This window comes from Macadamia integrifolia, unplaced genomic scaffold (genome assembly GCF_013358625.1).
Source record: "Macadamia integrifolia cultivar HAES 741 unplaced genomic scaffold, SCU_Mint_v3 scaffold1965, whole genome shotgun sequence".
Taxonomy (NCBI): Eukaryota; Viridiplantae; Streptophyta; class Magnoliopsida; order Proteales; family Proteaceae; genus Macadamia; species Macadamia integrifolia.
The window spans coordinates 88594-95888 of NW_024868439.1; the positions used below are offsets into that span (position 1 = coordinate 88594).

At 37.7% G+C, this 7295-nt stretch overlaps 1 protein-coding gene and 1 long non-coding RNA gene across 3 annotated transcripts in view; one reads left to right on the forward strand and one right to left on the reverse strand.

Moving 5' to 3' along the window:
- LOC122065295 (transcription factor GTE4-like) overlaps positions 1-4269 on the forward strand; it is a 26497-nt gene extending 22228 nt beyond the window's left edge. Inside the window, exons 5-6 of one of the 2 annotated variants that reach the window (XR_006135969.1) lie at positions 3709-3760; positions 3925-4269. The gene's annotated coding sequence lies outside the window, so the exon portion shown is untranslated. Of the gene's footprint in view, positions 1-3708 lie in introns of both variants that reach the window. The other variant, XM_042629087.1, reaches the window with a different exon arrangement.
- A 321-nt stretch (positions 4270-4590) lies between these two features.
- LOC122065296 lies at positions 4591-7037 on the reverse strand. Its single transcript, XR_006135970.1, has 2 exons — positions 6540-7037; positions 4591-5488 (listed from the first exon to the last, which is right to left on the reverse strand). It is a non-coding gene; the product is annotated as an uncharacterized LOC122065296 (long non-coding RNA).
- Positions 7038-7295: the final 258 nt, after the last annotated feature.

The window sequence follows — 7295 nt, forward strand, 5'->3', positions numbered from 1 at the left end:
AAAAAAAAAAAAAAAGAAAGAAGAGACTTCAGGGAGGACATTTGAGAGTTGCTATGAACAGTCCCTTTTTTAAGGATACCTTGCATGGTATATTTGAGGTTTGAATAATAGGACTAGTTGATGACATCCAGGTCCCAGAAGGTAAAGCTCGAGTTGAAAGAGTACTATAGGAAACTCAATCCCCAAGTATTCTATTGCTAGTTTGCTTGTTTGGATGGTTACTTCGACTGGTTTACTCTGTCAGAGGATAGAAAAAAGGTTCGCATGATAAAAGCTGATAACACCAAGTAGAGAGGGGGAAAATCATTAGAACAGGTTACGGGCACGTGATACAGTAATTACCAAGGCAAGTTGAAAGATGAGTTGAAGAACAAGTATCTGCCAAGATATATCGTCACAAAAAGGTTTTCCTTCACTTCAAGAGCTAGATTCTACAGTCAAAGATAAAGATGAAGAAATCATAGAAGCCTGCGATGACAATGAAGAGACCGTGCTTGAAGATTTTCAACACTCAGACAAATTCTGTCATGGAAGATAACCTAGCAGAATTCAAAGAAGATAACGAAGATAAGTTTGCAGCAGTGATACTAGATGAGGTTTTGGTTAAGGAAGACTTCGAGAACACTCCACATGAAGCTGTGAATATTCAAAATGTTGTTCTCGTTGTTGAGGAATTTGTTGAGCTCATGATTTCACCTCACTAATTTGAAGAGAGTTTTCAGGGTTGAAGACTTTACTCCTTATATCCCTACATCAGCAGAGTTTTGTTTGAATAAAGCTTGGGTTTGCTACTATGTTCTGTGTGATTTATAGCTTCTGTGAGATGCAGTAGCAACCCTTGGTTAGGTGCCAAGGTAGGGTTGATGGGATTTCAGTCTAGTTCCAGGTGAGATGCTTGGTTCATTTCCATCTTTCTTTCTTCCATTCTTCTTCACAGAATAGCTTCTGCGAAATATAGTAGTAACTCTATTAGAATACTATTTCTAAGTTAGTCTGTTCTTATGCATGCATACTTGCTGGAATTTCAGTTATCTATAGCTTACATCTGAGATTTCAAATCTGATTTCATATTTGGCAATTAGATAGTATTCTAAATACCCCCATGGTTTCAAAATTTAATTTTTTGTGCTAAATTTTTAGTGTCCTACTTCAAGTTGGATTTCTAATTCTAATTTATTTTAAGACCAGATTTTATTTTCTGTTTCAACTTTTTTTTGAATGAATAAATATATTAAAAGTAGAAGAATATACAAAGGGGGGAGAGGGGGAGAAGGATTTCAACATACTATTCTTATATTATTGCTGAAATCTGTTGGTGTTTTGTATGCTTCAATTGCTGGTTTGGACCCCATAAGATCTGCTGTCAATTGTCACTTCTGAAATTCTGTTTTAAAGAATTCTATTCGTAGTAGGATACATGTATAACTCCAGATCAGGCCATTGGATCAGATTCATCTTTTGAAGAGTTATTCTTGGTGATACTTTTGACCTTCAACCAGAATTTTTAGCCCATCTGAGTTTCTGATTCTTGGTTATCAAATTTCTCTTTAAATTTGTTTTTCTAAACCTGTCACTGTGATTATGGTTTTATTTGATTTCTGAACCTAGTAACCTTAGTCTTCTAGATACCCATTAAAAACTCCGAGTAATAAGATAGGGGAGAGAGTTACCCTAGACTAATACTCTTCAATCAGAATTTGAAAAGGTGTGGAATGGATTAGTAGTTTACCACCTGTACAGGTACAACAAAAGATAAATTAATAGTAGTGAACCAATTGCTGGTTCAAAACAAAACCAGAAAACTGGTTTAATCAAGAATTGCAGGCTAAGATTAAGCCTTTTTCTTCTTCCTACACTAGCACTTGAGGGATTAATGGAACTTCTTGATTGTGCCATGGAAGTGCTACAAAATATTATTTTGGCTTGGATTGGTGGTGTTCTATAATTAGTTTCCTCCAATTATGTTTGAATTTATTTTCTGGCAAAGCTGAAACTAATGAACCTTAAGAAGTGGTTTTGGAATGATATTTTTATTTTTTTATCAAATGATAAGTGTCTTTTGAAAGGCTGGTTGGTCAAAAAAGTTTGAAAAAGCTATCTTGTACATAGTTATCAAGGCGATCAAGGAGTTTGAGGCCCTTCATAAGCACTTAGGCGCTAAGGCGGCCGCAGGGGATTCTATTGTTCTTTCTTTTATATAACCATTTCATTTGGCAGAAATAGCATATTAAAAATATAATTTTACTAAATTAATATTAAAGCATCATTCCAATGCAAGATATTCATCAGAAAAAAAAAAAAAAATCAATAAAGTGAATAAACTTGCTAAGTTCATCTATAAAGAAAAATGGACTGTTAAAATTTGTAAATATTTATTATACTTAACCTCTATGGTGCCAAAATGAGTGCCTTAGAATGAAAGAAAGCATGAAATAAACTAAAAATGCCAAAATCATAATTGTCACTGCACCATGGTGACCCAAGGCGGTGGAGGGGTGGCTAATCGATTTGGCGGTGAATCGTCCTCTATGGCGTTGCAATGGCGATCAAATCACTTATTTGTTATTTTTTATTTTTCTCATTTTCTAAAGTTATTTTGTATGTTATAATATATACTCTGGCATAAAAAATCAATCAACATTAAGCAACATCAAGTTATAAAAATCAACATAGTCACGTTCACATCAAGTTATAAAAAATCAACATGACTTATTGACATTTAGAGAAATGCTCTTCTTCTATAATAAGTTTTATTGGTCAAATGATTTTATTTTTGGATGAGACTTTTTGTATTAAGTATTACACAAAACTAGTTTTCCAACAAGTCTAAGATTACTTAAATCTGAGTTGTTATGAAAAAGTAATGTTCCGGTCAAATTTATTTTAAAGTGTGCAAATGTTATTAAATTGCTTGAATGGAAAAATCTTATTGACATAAAAACAAAAGATTATTTTATCGAACTTTTGGTTCTTATCAATGTTCTTCTATGATAAGATTTATAAAATTTTCAGAATTGAGAAAAATCGTACCATTCGAAAGTTGAAAATCGCCCTACAACAAAAAATTCAGTTTTTGTTCTTGGACCCTGGGGATTGATTTTTTATCTTTTTAGAATTTAATTTTTAAACTATTTTTATTGGATTCAAATAGGGGGTATTTGCTTATTTATGAATAATATCTTAATTAAATAAAATAAATATTTACTTAAATGGTATTCAAAAAATATAAGGTGGCATACAGTGCAATAAGGCGATAGCCTGGGACCTAGGCAACGTTTTTAACTATGGCCAAAATTAAGTAATCTTTAAAGCTTAAACAGTCAAATACTTAAAAGTGAATAAAAGTATAAATGTAGTCCCATCCAAAATTTCAAATACAAATTTTTCATTACTCCAAAGTTCAATCCAAATCAGCAAGTAAATTAAAATTAGGAAAGAACCCTGACCATGTTCCTTATGCTCAGACAAAGCTGGGCATGAAAATATCCAGCTGGCCGAATGTTGTAAGAATTTTTTGGAATTTTCGTTTCAGCTTTTGATACTTACAACTTCATATTGAAATGCATCCTTTTAATAGAGCGGTTTTTTTTGTCTTTGTGATCCATAGCCAGTGTAAAATATTAATTGTTGTATCTTTTTATTTTTTTGTTACTTTAGTATGCTGATAGGCAGCTGTTTACTAAGTTGTTTATGTGGCATACTTTGCAGATGTAAAATAGGAGATGCAAAGTTGGTGAGGCCAGATGATTCTTGATGCATGGTATTTTTGGCTTTTCCATAAGATGGTTGTTATGAAGCAGACATTCTTAAACCTTCTGACCTTCCTGCCAGTGAATTGTGTTTGTTTTCAAGTTGCAGGAGAGGCTACAACCTTTTAACTGGATTTATTCTTGCCATAACTTGGATCTTGATCCTTATTTGCAGGTTCTTCTCCAACACAGGCTTGTATGATATTATTAGCATAATAGTGGTGACGGTTGGTTTGCTTTGTGTAGCAAATGTACATTGCTAACTAAATGCTACTCATCTCAATATGCCGATTCATGTTAGGTTTTATTGTTGGCTCCAATTGTTAGCATTCAAGTGGGAAAGGGTTAGGTTTAATTGTTCTGGGTGGGGGTCTTCATATGCATTAGCCATGGTGAATGAGATGAGCAAATTTGGCAATCAAGAACTTGTTGGCGGTGCCTGTATATGGTAATGTTGTCTGTAATGTTAATTTGCGGTCATAGTAAATATTATCATTAGGTTGGTCTGACCATGTTTTAATTCTTTGCCTGTTTCGAAATGGCTCGAACTTTGGTATGCTTGGAAGCTGATGCACTGAGCATTTGAGTAATCTCCACACTGGTAGGAGGTATTTGTGTCACAGAACTCTTATCTTATGGCTTGTTTTAAAATAATCAGTGACTGCGCAGGTTAATAGCTTTAATGCCAACCTCCGGCAACTATTAGAATGGTATACTAGGTTTCTCGTCCACCCGCATATATGTCGTTTGGGGAACTACAATGGATACCCGTGATTGGAGCTACGAAGTAGATTGGGTTGATGTTTGAGTGGCATCTTTAGATCACTGTATGTAATCTTGGTTTTTTTTTTTTTTTTTTTTTTTTTTTTTTTTTAATTCGAAAGAAAAAAACCATGGATTAGCTAATAAAGTTGACAATCCTACAAGCGCACAGGGTTTTAGAAGTCCTAGTTGCTTACTATCATTTACACAACAGTGAAGTTTAGATGGGATATAGCCTATTTCTATTTTGCATGCAAAAGTAGCTCATGGCCACATCAAAAAATTATCCTTATGTAGTAAGGCATCAAGTTCATCTAAGTCGGTCAAAATACTATCGATTACCCACAGAAATTGCTGTAGCCTGATCAGAAGTCCCATTGTCGTTGCATCAGTACCCTCTCTTGTTGTAGAACATGATCTGGTGAGGGGGTGAAAGCCTCCAAAGTAATCCTGTTTATTATTAATATAGAAACTAAAGTAAAAAAGAAGGCTTGCAGGCCTTAAGCCTAATTGTCCAGCTGCCCAGATTGTTTGAGCAAAGTCTCAAAAGAACACATGATATGGATTTTCCTGCCCTTTATGGCATAAGACCATAGGTAGTGTCTCCATCCATTTATGTAGGTTTTCCTTTGTGGGTATTCCATCCAAAGTCAATCTCCAAAAGAACAATTCTGAGTTTCCGGAAAAATTGCCACCGTTGTGAGCAAGGCGATAAATAAGAACATATATAAATTGTCCGCTTCTATAACGGCAGTCAAAATGATACCAAGAAAGCATCAAATTGAGAGATATGCAAAAGAATACTGATAAGAAAATGGAAAAAGGATGGAAGAGCCAAATAAGAGTTACCTGGTCCTAGAGTGGTCTCCCTTCCACTTTGAGCACAAAGACGGTACCATCTGCAGCGCCTTGATGAGAAGATTCTGTACATGGCGGTGCCGCCTCCATAGTGTTAATTCCCTTCACCTTGAAGTAGTCTACTAGATCGTTAAGGAGTTTTTCAAGGTGGTCAAATAGGTTGATGAATTGAAAAAGGGTCTCAATAGTAGGGTCAGCATCCAAGAGAGAACGGGGACGCTTAAGGGGTCGGGCAAAAAAGATTCATTGAGGCCAACAGATCCAGTTGGGATAGGAAAAGGTTGCAAATGGTGGAGGCAGTATTGGAAAGACATGATTTTGCTTGGAAACGCACATCTGGAAATTCAAAGGAAGTGTGTTGCGGGGGAGTAGGCTTAGGGGGATGGCACATTCAGTCAACATTGGATCAGTACCAAAAGGAAGCGACGGTCGGTAGAACATGTTGTCGCAAAGGTTTGAATAGGGGTAGGTACATGAGGTTGAGATGCTGGAATCGGTGTGGGAAACGGCCGGGATAAATTTAATCTGAAACATTGATGAGGGTGCTAGAGAAAGGGGAGAATTCGCCCAAAGAGAATGGCTTTTCGGGTCCAGGGATAGGGGTTGCTGAGGCCAAACTTGATCCCTTGAAGGAGATGAGCCAGGGACATTCATTAGACGCCCCTGAGGAGATACAAGTGAATCCACAAACAACCCAGAGGAGCACAGAGGTCCAACTGAAACAGCAGCAATTACCACTAGGCTGGGTTCCGGCGAAGTGTGCAACTCAGAGCTACACACCGGAATCGCAGGCATAGAAGTAACCGAGCTGTGAGGCAAAGGAGCCACTGGCAAGGTCTGAGAATTAGACGGGGAAGGGCGGTAATTCCCCATAATTGGTTTAGTAATAACAGTCTCATATTAGGGAGCGGGGTTCTTACCACTGTGCGATTCATTGAAGAACAAACAAACACTTCAATCATGAGTAATTCGGCCACAAAGGGAGCAAATACTTTCCAGTTCGGAAAGGAACTTGACAGGAGTCGTAGATCCATCCGGAAGATGAAGTGTAGAATAGAGACAAATGGGTCTTGTTTTTTTGAACCAAATTTTGACTCTTGCAGTTTCGAGAGGGAGTCCTAATTCAAAACAAGAGGATGGAAACTCAAGCCCTTTACCGAGGCAGGATACGGCGTTCCGGATCGCATGATACGAATACCCTGCTGTGGGTATATCAAGTACTTGCAGCCATAGAGGTAAGAATTCACGTTCCTTGATTGCAAAATGTGAGTTCAAAGAGTGATAGCCCAGCTGAAGAAGAAACGAGTCACACCATCAGGGAGCAGCCGAGTAGATGGTATTGCGGGTCTCCTTGGTGTCGAAGTTCGCATAGAAGAAGCCGTCATCAGTGGCACAAATAAAGAGAGCTCCTCTGGGTTCCCAAATGGAAACCAAGAAATCTCGCAGTCTTTCACGATTAGGGAAAGAGGACCCGACGACAGAGCCAAATAAGGCAGTGGAAGAAGGAAACCATGGCTTAGAGGGGAGTTCCTCCAGAAGGTCTAGCAAAGGAGCTCCAAACTGCTAAAGGCGATGAAGCAGAGGGTGCAGAAAGGGAAGGGGGAGACGTTTTTCCCATTGAAGTCAAGAGGGTTAATGGAGAAGACCAACAGAGCAGGGAAGAGGGTTGAGAGGGGAAAGCCGGTGAACAAGGGTAATGACGCCTTTTAAACAGGGTAAAATACGGAAAATAATCCTCTGTTTTTCTCATCCCTGTTTTTCCTTGTTTTGCTACCTGTAGAACACGACACGTGGACAACTTTAAGACCAACGCACCGGATGTAATAATCCTCACCCAACCTTGATCGTTGGATCCTCTGTTGTCCACGTGTCGTGTTCTGCAGGTAGCAAAACAAGGAAAAACAGGGATGAGAAAAACAGAGGATT